The 12808-nt window shown below is 46.0% G+C and overlaps 1 pseudogene; it reads right to left on the bottom strand.

Annotated features, from left to right (window-relative positions):
* The window catches only part of LOC144762957 (small nuclear ribonucleoprotein Sm D3 pseudogene), a 40994-nt pseudogene extending 31329 nt beyond the window's left edge, over positions 1-9665 (bottom strand).
* Between the last annotated feature and the right edge of the window lie 3143 nt (positions 9666-12808).

The raw sequence follows: 12808 nt of genomic DNA on the forward strand, positions 1-12808 counted from the left end.
CCCACAAATGACCTCCTTCACCTCAATGACACTCTGTTGAGAGTCCAAGCCTGGTTCCATCTTAATCATCTCAAACTTAATCCTAAAAAAAACGAAATCATCCTTTTCACCCCCAAACACAATTCCCTGCCCATCCAAATCTGGATTAAAGTCATCAATGCTCTTAATTGCTCCCTATCCACCTGCAATTATATCAAATCCCTTGGCATCAGCATTGATCAGAACCTTACTTTCATCCCCCACATTAAAAATACAGCAAAAAGTGCTCTCTTCACCCTACACCACCTCAAAAAATGTAACCTTTCATTCCAGTTGATGATTTCAAAATTGTTGTTCAATCTCTTGTCCTATCGAGGATTGACTATGGTAACGCCACTCTGGTCGGCACCCCCAAAGCCCACCTGGCACCGATTAAATCTGTCCTCAACACAGCCACCAGACTTATTTCTGACTGTAGAAAATTTGACCACATATTCCCTGTCCTCAAAAATCTTAACTGGCTCCCAATTGAAGGTCGTTCCACCTACAAGATAGCCTGCAGTATGCACAAAGCTCTTCACCAAGACACCCCCTCTTACCTTTCAAGCAAACTACATAAAGCAGGGAGCACTAGATCCTTGAGAAGTACAAACTCCCTTGTCCTCATCCCTTGTATAAACTTAAATTTAAAAAAGACCCAATCTCGTACATTCTCTGACAATGCCCCTACGATCTGGAATTCACTGCCAAAAGACCTTCGCTGCAACCCTTCCTACCTTCTCTTCAAAAAGAGACTCAAAGTACTTCTCCTCAATAAACATTGGGGCTCTTAATTTGTATCTATCTTGAATCCTGCCCATCACCCTTCTATAATTGATCGCTCTTATCCCTAACCCTCTCCCTATCCCTCCCCCCCTCTACCTCACCCCCTTCTTAGTGCTATTTTCAATCCCTCCCTATCCCTCCTCTATTCTGCTCTCCTGACCCCTATTACTTACCTAACGCTTTGTTCTTTTTATTTTCTTTTAATTTTCCTGTACACTCTAAAACTGTATATTGTACTTAATATGTACTTGTTTATTTTCTTATTATATCACTATGTAAAGCGCTCTGATACTCTCGGGTCCAGCAGCTCTATATAAAAAATTTTAAATAAATAAATACATAAATAAGGATGGGATTGGATGGATCAGTCCTAGAATGGTTCAGATCATTCCTCCAAAACTCTTCTCAGAGATTCCTAATTAACGGCAACCTGTCCGCTCCCACTCTGGTCACGGTTGCAGTCCTTCAAGGATCAACGCTGTCTCCCACCCTCTTCAACCTTTACTTAGAACCACTTGCCAAAGTCCTACACCCTGCAAATATCTCCTACCATATGTTTGCTGACGACCCCCAGATCTACATCAAAATGTCATCCCTCAAGGAGATTCTCTCCCTGAACGAGACCCTGAAGCTTTCCGTCCAATGGCTCGCCTCCAATCAACTCAAACTCAACGCATAGAAAACATAATTTCTGCAATTTACCTCCCAAAACTGACCCTGAGATTCAGAAATGGATTAAGGCCATCACAGCCTTAAACTGCCTTCCGACCATCGTGGAGTCGGCCAAATCACTGGGAATAAGCCTGGACTGCAAGATGAACATATGGAATCACATCATCTCGATGGCCAAATCAGCCGATTCCACCTGAGCTACCTATGGAAACTGAAACCATTCCTTGATGCTTCCGACCTAAAAATGGCAGTTCAAGCACTAGTCATCTCTAGGCTGGAATATGGCTGTTCAACCCTCTCGGTTTTACCCAAGATCTACATGGAACCCATAAAAGCCTGCCTCAACGCGGCCGCTAGACTACTCACCGGCACAAAGAAATTCAACCACATTTCTCCACACCTGAAAGCGCTGAACTGGCCTCCTCTCGAGGCCAGAATACACCTTAAGCTGGCAGGCATCACACATACGGCTTTACACTCAAACTCCCCTGCATATCTCGCACAGAAACTTGTGGTATCTGGAGGAAACAGAAATTCACGGCCTGCCAGAGACCTCCTAATCCAGTCGACACGCTTTTGAAAAAAAATACATACAATCCAGCTTTCGCTGGGGACGCTCCAAGAATATGGAACTCTCTCCCACCCCCCATCAGAAGAATCCCCTCTCTTGCATGCTTCAAAAAGGAGGCCAAAGCCTTCCTTATGGGTAAATTCCTTGCTTAAACTTGGCTTACTCCTGCCTCCTTCAGATGACCTACTCACCATGTAACCTGGGACCTTGTCTTGAGTAAATGGACTGTAAAATGTCTACGTTATCCCTCCATCCCTCTTGTACCCTCCACCCCGCCCCCTCGCTATTGTTAATACACTATCATTATTTCATGCCTTTTGTACAACTCTGCAACTCTGTAAAGCGCCCTGATACCCTAACGGGTCAAGTCCGCGCTCTATAAAACGCACGCAAAAAAAAAAAAAAAGTGGGTGACTATGTTTCCATTACCTGACCTTGGCACTAATAATGACTGATGAGAACTGATTATACTAAGGTTCAGGCCTTTTTAGCTGAGCTTTCTGGCCCTCTTTGGTAAACTGTGTAGTAAATATGTATAGCATGTATAAAAAGTGCTTGAGAACCTGTGATGGTCGGGATGTGCATTTGGGGCACTTTCTCTATATAGGGAACCCCTAGGGTTATAGGTTGCTCCAAAGGGTTAGTGGCAGTGGTGGAGGGGGAGGTGTGGTGCAGCCACCAGGGCAGCTGACTCCACAGCACAGGGCTCACTGATCAATCCCTGGCACCGGCGGCAGCTCAGCTCAGCACCCTGTGACTCTAGGAAATAACTCACTTAAACTTTCCAACGGCCCCCAGCACCTTGAGTCCCTTAGGAGTGAGTAGTTCATGCTTCACAAATACCGGATTTGGCAGTCAGAGGTTGCTGTCTCCCCAATCCACCAATGCTCCCCCTGAACTGCTTCTGTCAGTTTTCACCTCCCTATGGAATGATTTGCTAGTCCAGTTTCACAGCCTGGTACCAATAACTACCTTGAAAGAAAGAGAAGGACAGACCAGTCCTTGCAGACAACTGTGTGACCTGTCTTGAATAACACCGGCCCAAAGAAATTACCAAGAAGCAGAAGCACCATACACAACCCTTGCAGGGAAGAGTGGCTTCCTTCCCTACCTCCCTATCCTGTTTGCTGTGAAAAGAACTGAGTTGGCATACGTAAAAGCAGGAGAACATCTTTGTGAGAAGTTGACCTGGTATATGCTGCTCACTAGTTCTAGTGATCACCTTGTACCATGCCAAGCAACCCTTATGGTGGTGGTTGTAAGTCAACCTTATAGACAAGCTATCCTAGTGGTAGCATGGGCAAAGCAGTCTTAGGCTAAACTCTGTAAAGGCATGTGAAGCAAGCTGTTTTACCATACACAATTCCCTTGAATACCAAATGAAAGGACACCACACAGATATATATTGAAAATATATATATATTTATTTCTACAAATATCCCCTATACTCTTTATGAGCACAGTAGCAAATGCGTTAAAACAAAACACAGTTTAAATATACAAAAGTTGCACTATTTAGATGAGCCCTAGGGGCCACCTAAACCATATACTAAAATAGTGGTATAAGAACCACTATGGGGAGAGGAAAGAGGCCTAGGGCCTGGGGAATCACTGGAGCTGTTCGGGACTAGCAGTGATGAAGTCGGGAAAGGCCAGCGGAACTCGGGTGCAGTGCTTAAAGTGCACGCATGCACCAATGCAATGTCAATGGTGCGTAAAAGTTACAAAGTTAGTGTTTTAGGAACCTTCCGATGGACCTACAAGGATAAAACTTTAGACACAGGTACTAGAGGTGTATACCAGTGTGGGAACACTGGCCTTGCTGAGTTACCTCACCCACAGGAAGCGGGTGCACAGGTGCGACGTAGTGTCGGGTTTCGTCACGCAGGTCGATGGTGCTTGGAGCTGAAGATGCTGCAGGCGGGTCGTCGAGGACAGTTCCGGTGGATCCAAGGGTGGATCTGAAGAGGTGAAGACCTGAAAGCAGAGGGGACAATGTTCAAAGTCACTAGCCAGTGACTACCGTGGAACCAGGATGGAACCAGGCGATGTCGGGTGCAAACAGGCGATGAGGTGAAGATTGTCTCTGCAGCCACGTGGACACGAAGAGGTCAAGGACGTCCAGGCGTGGTCATGAGCTGTCCCACAAAAGCTCTCGCTGATAGCGACATCAGCAACTTGATTGGAGCAAACAGGCCTTGGCTAAAGCAAGCCACGCAGGAATCGATTCAAGCTTTTCACTCGGACCAGCAAGGTCAGAGCGGGTGCTCCTTTTCAGGAGAGCAAGGGCCAGTCTGGAGCAACCATACCAGCGGTGTAGTTTGTAGATTTCGTCACCAAGATGGCCGCTAGCCACATGGCAAGTGGATGGGATGGCGCGTCAAGTGGCAAAGTGCAAAAGAGCCCCACGCAGATTGTGGAGAAGCTGGGGGGCTGATCTTCGGTACATATGCTGCTCGATGTCAGGGCTTCTCAAACCCCAAAGCACAGCGTCGAGGGTGCTTTGGGTGCTGCGCAGTCAGCATCTCGGGGGTCTTTCAAGATGTCCGGTCCCACGTCTCTCGGTGCCTCCACGGGTCTCTTCTTTTCAGGGACTATGGATCGGGCTATGAGATATCTGGGAGTTTGGGTCTTGTCAGGCTCTGGGCTCGGGCTCCGGCGGGAGACGGCGGCAAAGCAGACATCGAGTTGCTGGTTGGGGCCTGTATTCACAGGGTGGTCACTCCTTGGCCACAAGGGAGATTCTCTTCCGTCTTCTGTGCAGCAGAATGTTGAAGTCCAGTCTTCTTCTTAGTTTCAAGTCAAGTTTAGGATGATCTGAAGTCTTGGGACACAGCTCCTACTCTTATTCCAAATCTGGGGGCCGGATCACCTGCTAGGTCCCTCCTCTGGGTGGGACCAGGAAGGGGGGTGGTTACACCCCCTTTCCTTTGTCCAGCTTTGCGCCAAGACTGGGGCTGGAAAGCCCCAGCACCGGTGTGAACTGGCAAATGCACAGGGACACCTTGTGTGCCCCAGGCATGTCTGATTCTATTCAGCCCTGTCCTACCCAATACACAAAATCCTGTCTGGGGTGGTGCTAGCACCTCCCAAGGCAGGAAACCCTTTGTCCAAGCCTCCCTCGCTGGAAGGACTCCCAGCAGCAGGAGGTCAGACTTGTGTCTGTGGTAGCAGCATCCATTTTGTGATGCTAAGGCTTACGTTTAATTTTAACCGGGGATCAGGTTAGGTACATGTCGTGTCCCTCTAGAAGGGTGGAATGCTACCCCCGTCACCAGAACTGGCAAGGGGGCAGTATTCCAATTCGTATGACACCTTACTCGACATGTTTTGATAAAGCCAAACCAAAGTTAGCATTTAACAGCGAGGTTCATAATGCACTTAAGAGTATATGGTATGGCAGTATCATGGAACAGCTAAAGGACATGGTTCCGAAAGCTGCAGACAGGCTCAGCTCATGCCAGAGCACCATCTCACATATTTCCAAGCACTCTGCCTCCAGGATTGATGAGGCCTTCCATAGGAGTGGCTGATAGGAACATATGTGTCCATTTTGGATTAGGTATAGGCATACTTCACCTAAGTAAGGGGTGATTACACCGACTTACCCCAGGTGAGTGATCAGCCAGTTGTGTCAAATATGGAGGCCAGGCCAGGGATGGCACAATACGTGCTGCAGCCCCCGGTAGGCCTTGGAAGCACCTATGCCCTGGGTACCTGGGTACACTGTTACAGGGGCCAATAAGGTGAACCAGTTCCAATTGTGTATGTACCTATGGTACATGGAGTCCATTTTAAGGAGAGAGCAATTAGCCTGGGGCCCTGAATAGCTGGATCCCAGGCCAACTAAAGTAAAAAACCAGCTAAACACCAGGCAAAAAGTTTGGGGGTAACCATAGTCAGATATCCACCTTACTACAATCTTCTCCCAAAATTGGTTGCCATAGAGATATTGAGCACTGAAAGGAACATTTTCATTTTGCTTCGTGGTTGCCCCTATGTCTTTGTGGTCATCAAACTGATCCATCAGATTTAGAGTTTGTCTGTTCTTTTTGAAAGTAGACAACAGCAAATTTCTGCAAATGATATGCTGTTTGTTTGGTTATTTATTCTTGGAGCTCTGATCACCTGTGTAGAGGAAGGCAAATCCCAGCAGAAGAAATCCTGGCTGCCTCTCCTTCAGGGGTAGGGACAATACCCCAAGACTAAGGAAGAAGTATCCCTTCATCCATCCATCTTTTTTCCCAATGATTACTAATTAAATATTCTGGCTGAAAGACAGGACAAAAAAAGGAACTTCAAAGCATGCTTCAAGATGACCCTTCCCACCACTTGGACACTATAGATGGTCAGCTTTCCCAGCATTCTTCTAGATTTTTCTCTTCTGTCTGTTGCTGAGAGGACTTGGGAATCCCTCCTTGACTTGAATTCCCATCTTAATATTCATCTTTCTTTGCTTGACGCAGAGAGGTTTTGTGTGCATGAAAGCAATTCTTAGCAGAATGGGGGGTGCAGATCCATGTGGTTGGCATTTCTACTGTCCGTTTTTGGTAATGGTAAGAAATGTCAGATATTGACCATGCTGATGGCATCATTACCTGTTAGCTGGCATTAGTAAGACTGCTGTGTTAAAAGTTAAGACGAAATATACAGAAACCCGTGAAACTGCATCTCCATGTGTTGCACCATGAGTGGAGCCCTGCCCACTCATGTGCATTAACATATTTTCGGTTTCAGCCCATGAGTCCCTTTATTTCTTGTGGGTATATGTAGGAGAACGGTTGTGGCCAATGATTGTTCTATTTTGGGGAGTCCTTTTATTTCATGGGTAACATTTCTGGAAACATTCGTGCAACAGCTTTTTATTCAGCTTCGTGCTCACATTCTCCATCAAGAAAGAGATCAGGAGAGATTTTAGCCTTCATATTTTTTAAAGAGGATGGCTCCTGTGGTTTTTCTTTTACATCTCATGGGTTGGAGCATATTTCCACAGCGGGGCAACTGGTTACTTCATGCCTCATTTCCATAGGATCCATTTTCATAGGATGCCTCAAAACTCTATAGGAGCATTTGACTCATAATGGTCTACTGTTGCTCTACATGGTGTGCTTTCCCACCCATGAGTGACATTGGTGAACTTAGATTAAGGCACAAGACTGGAATGTAAAAGACGGATTATTGTAGCCTGCAAAACCTTATTCAATGAGCAATTTAGCTAGAGGCATTTCATTTGTATTAATAACAATCCCATAAAGGGATCAGGGGCACAGTGAAAACAGCAACAAATATTATTTTCGTTATTTACAGTATCACACACACACACTGTATTAAGAAAAAATACACAATTTTAAGTAAAAGTATTTATTACTAAAGGAGCAATCAGTTTCTCAGTACATCTAAAACAACTACACTAAGAGAGCATGGAAGGCAGAGCTACTTGCAGTCTAGAGCTCCTTACGGAGAAGAGATGCACTTCATACCTTGTTGACAGCAAAGGATATCTTTATTAGCGGAGGTGTGTAGCCAGTGTTCCCTGTGAAGGCCAAACATATGCTGCGATCTTCCTTCGGTGATCAGCTTCTGTCTTCAAGTGAAATTTGGCATCTGCAAAGTGTGCTTGCAGTACCTTCTCTGACAGAATCTTGGGCAATAATCTGGGCGAGGAACCTCTCCTGACAAGTGGTAGTCGTGATATATTAAATCTTTTGAGAGTTTGGCATTTCTTATGTAAGTTACACAATGTCTGACATAGATTATGTGCATCAAGGTCTGTGTCACAGACGTTTCCCTATGAACATTTAAGGTAAAATGATGTCAATTCAGACTACATTGTTTTGGTTTTATGTCTGTATGTGCTCCTATTTAATCTTGACAGAGTGGAAAGTAGATGTTTTGCCTAGACAAATGTTGCATCAAGAGTTGTCTATGTCATCAATCAGATGGCTTTACGTTTTCACAGTTCCTTGGAAAGATACGGTCAAATGACATCTGCATTGAACAAATCTGGAATTATGGGGACTTTTATTGTCTAAGATTGAGACATTGGCAATTTACATTATCCATGATGGAGTCAGGCCTACATAAAACGGAATCATACCTTAGGGGCTTTACAACACTACTACTCAATCTTCCGAAATGTCAAAGGACACCTTTTAAGGACAGGATCTTTAGGGCAGACTTGGGGATGGCTTTTCTTCCTGCAGAAATAAAAACATCTGAGAGCAGGGCTCAGTCTAAAGCTCTGACTCCATATATCATTTATAGCCTCCTCTGGTTCATACACTGAAATACGAGAAACCTGCATCCACTGTCATCTCATCTAGTACCTCTGCTTCCATTTTGTAAAAAGCTTGAAAAGCTTGAAATGGAACACGTACACAGTAAGACACACTACTTGTGTGAGGTATTTTTGACTCATGCTATGTTGTTATCTAAGAAGTGGTTCTTAACCTTTCAATTTCTGTGGATACTGACTTAATTATTACTGCAATCTGGAGACCGTTACAAAATAATGATTGAAATCTCTAGACCCTTACTGAGTGATTATTGGAATTGGTATCCAAACACCCTGGCCTAAGCAATTTCAATGATTTGAACTGCAAAACACAAAAATACAGAAACAAGCATTCATCAAGCTAACACATAAATTAGGAATTATTTTATTTAATTGACAATCAAATATAAAATCAATCAACATTTTAAGTTAAATTCGAAGGTTGGTACTTTTTTGGGATGGTTGTGCAGAACCATGCCTTTGTGTAGCCACAGGTGATGCTGCCCCGCCCCAGGTAATGGCGTTTCGGCGTATCTGAGTGGGTGCATCACGGAAAATGAAGTTCATGCTGGAGGTTTTTCTCTCCCCCTTACGGCCGGCATTTTGTGGCTGGCGTTTGTGGCAGCCTCTTCTCCTTCAATGGGCTGGCATGAAGCTTCATGGCACCAAGGCGACTTTCACTTAAGACGCAGAGAACAACAATGGAGGCTTCTCGGCAGAAGGTGCTCAGAGGTCAGAAACACAAGGTAGGAGAATTTTTCTCCATGGTGGTTCAAATGCAATTACTCAATTGAAGTTGTGCTCGGGACGCTTGAAGCTGCCTGAGAGCAGTCTGAGGGACGTTTTAGTTACTGCAAATCATTTCACTAGAAAATATATTTCTCTGGAGACCAATAGAGGTGTGAACGAGTGCCGTAGAACGGGCTTTAAAATGGACAGAGTGGAATGTGCGTGAGTGTCAATCAGTGCCCAGGCTCCCAATGTGAGGCATAGACACTAGGAGATGCAATTTTGTACCTGTCAGCTTGTAGCAGTGAGGTAATTTGGCACCCATGCCCAGGCAGGAACTCTAGCGGGTGAGAAGGAGTGCAAACTACCAGCCCATACCCTGGGGGATAGCTACAGGCCGCGCTTCTACAGAGACAGACTTAACTGTATCATACCTCTACGAGGCTGACTAGACCCTGATGGTGCCTTCTGAGGGAGCAAAGCGGTGTCCTGGGACAAGCCTTTCCATGGCGCAGGGGAACGGTGCTGGTGGGAGCAGCCGGCCACCATCCGGTCTACCAAAACGTTCACGACTGGGGACATCCTACCTTTCGAGAGATGAGTGGTGTTGGTCATGGTGGCTCAGTGGCCTCCTTTCCCTGGTGCCATTCCAGCAGATGAAACAATCGGGGACGCCCTCAACATCTGGTGAGAAAATTCAGGGATGGGGGATGGCGATGACGCCCTGGTTACCAAAGTGTTCATGCTGGAACTGTTTGCGGCCATTAAAGTAGACATGCAGGAGCTCAAGGGGCAACTCACCACAGACCTACAGATGGAGGAGGAACTCCATCAGCAACAACAAGATATGCTGTGCCTTCGGTTGCAACACCTTGACTTACAGGCGCATGCTGAGGACTTAGAGAACCAGTCTCGGTGAAACAATGTGCGGATACGGGGCATACCGTGGAAATAGGAGGCGGATGATCTCAGGGCCCATGTGGGTGCACTTTTTCGTCAAGTGCTGGAAGAGTCAGAGTCAATGGACATTCAGATGGACCATGTACATAGAGTGGGCCTCTCACGTGGCATAAATTCACCACCGCCGAACATCCTCATGTGTGTCCACGACTTTCAGTTGAAAGAAAGTGTCATACGGAAGGCAAGGGAAATGCAGCTCTTCCTGGTCAGAGGACACTCCCCGGCTATCTTTCAGGATCTGGCAGCTTCTAAGCTTATTAAGCGGTGCAATTTCAAAGCAGTAACAATGCACCTACAAGAGCAAGGAATCTCGTACTGGTAGGGTCCTCCCTTCCACATCATATTTAAACTCAGGGGAAAGCTGCTTCAGATCTGCTCTCAAGCTGAGGCCACAGAGATCCTTGGCCTGGAAGACACCACAATGACGGGACTAACAGAATGGCCTCGAAAATCTCAACTCCTGCCGCACAGCAGGATGGCAGGAAGTAGGAAAAGCGGCCACAACTCAGAAGCCTGATCAGGCCACACAGGACAGAGAATGAGAAGCAGTCCTTACATCGCTGACGCAAACATCGGAGAGATCGGAAACCTCGTGAGGTACTAAATGAAAGGCTCAGGGAGGGGTCCCTAGTTGGGTGTCGGGGACTGAAGGCTGTCCTGGTTCATTTTGATAGCCTTTCCACAGGCGGGTAGGCATGAACTTGGACCACTAAGGGCTGGGCAGCTGCCCCAAGCCATGTCCCTGCGGGATTGTCTTCTCACAATGGACATTTGTCGTTTTCTCTTTCTGTGACAAGTTCTGAAAATGTGTTTATCTTTTTTGGGGTGTTTGTTTGGGTTATTATTTGGGGAGCTCTGCATCAGCCACTATGTTTGTTCTGCCTCAGAGGTTTGCTAGACACCACTACAGTCAAAGTGCTATTGGGAATAAGCACATCATTACACCACATATCAATGTAGTTACATTCCTTAGACAGGGAAAGATCCTAAAATAGTTAGCCTCAATATCATGGGCCTAAACAACCCAGTGAAGAGAGTAGCAGTGTTGTCCCTCCTTGACCGTGCCAAGGGAGACATATATCTCCTACAGGAGACCCATATCCTTTCCAAAGATACTGTACAGATGCATGATAGGTGCTTCCCTCAACAGTTCTGTTCCATGGGACCATAAAAAAGGAATGGCATAGCCATTTTTGTTTGGGAAAGGTCTTAACAACTGTTGCTGAAATTAAGGGATGCTTACTGGTCATTAGAATACAATGGGGTGGGTTTTACCTCACTGTAGAATCACTCTACGCTCCAAACACACAACTGGAATCCTTCCCCATCTCCGCACTCACAGACGTTCTCACATCTCCAGATGCAGCGATCTTGGTGGGTGGAGATATGAATCTCGTTATTGACACCGAACTTGATAGGTCTAGTCAGCAAGCACATCAAAGAGGGGCCCTCTCTGCAAAGGACCAAGAATGGTTGAGGGATAATGAGTTAATAGATGTTTGGCACACACAGCACCCTAGGGAATGTTACTATAAATACTGCTCTGCAGCACACAAAACGTAGGCACTGCTAGATCACTTTCTATACTCTGTTTCCTTATTACCTCACCTCCACATGACCATGATAGAACCCCGCTCTCTCTCAGATCACACTCTTATCACTACACACATCCAAGCACAGCGGTCACAAGCATTTCCCTCTAGTTTCTGCCACCACAAGACTCTTCTACACTCTGTGAAGAAGGTGCAATACCTCAAGCAGACAATAAAAGAGTACCTAGCACTCAATGACATGGGCTCCACACCCTTGTCCTGCGTCTGGGAGGTCTTAAAATTAGCGACACGGGGGAATTCATTGTCATTTCCGTGGCATATAACAATCTCCGTAAGGAGTAGTATGGTACATTGGAAAAAGAGGTCCTGGAACTTGAGTCGATTTACAAAGGCACTGGTCAACGAGGGTTTGGTAGGACTGGAAAATCACAGGCACATGCTCAAACATTTAGATCTGGTTCGGACGGAATATGCTCTTCTTCAATTCCGTCACTACTTCTACCTTAGTAGTGATGAATGTGGTAGTATGCTGGCTTATAGACTGAGAGCTAGAATGCAAACATCGCTAATCCAGTCCATTCGTGATCACAGAGGGGAGGAGCAGCCTTCGGACGACTGAATTGTGGGCATCTTCTGCTCATTCTATACCGTTCTATACGCCAGGCAGGACCCACCAGCACAGGACCCTAGTGCGTATCTGAGAAGCTGCGGGATCATATCTCTCTCTAAGACTTCGGCTGAGGTGCTTGATATGGCGATTAGAATAGAGGAGGTGATCATGGCAATCTCCAGACTGAAAGTGGCCAAGTCACTTGGTCCCAATGGATTTTCGGATTCATTTTACAAGACCCTTTGTACGGAGCTGGCTCCCTTTTTAACCAAATTGTTTATTTTCTTTTTAGAGATGGGTAGGGTGACTCCCTCCATGTCAGAGGTGACAATTTCTCTCCTTCTGAAGACTGGAAAGGACGCAATAGAATATGGTTCTTATAGACCAAACTCCTTCCTCAAACTGGATGCGATGATTTTTGCTGGTATTTTAGATGCCCGCCTTAATACCCTTATGCCTGACCTAATAGACCCCGACCAATCTGGTTTATCCCCACCAGGCAGGGCGGTGATAACACCAAGCAGCTCTTCCACCTCCTTGATAGCAAGCAGCGGTCAAAGAGGAAGGCATTTCTGTTAGCAATATATGCCGAGAAGGCATTTGACAGGGTGAGTCGGGCCTATCTGTTTGAGACC

Source organism: Lissotriton helveticus, chromosome 6 (genome assembly GCF_964261635.1).
Source record: "Lissotriton helveticus chromosome 6, aLisHel1.1, whole genome shotgun sequence".
Lineage (NCBI taxonomy): Eukaryota > Metazoa > Chordata > Amphibia > Caudata > Salamandridae > Lissotriton > Lissotriton helveticus.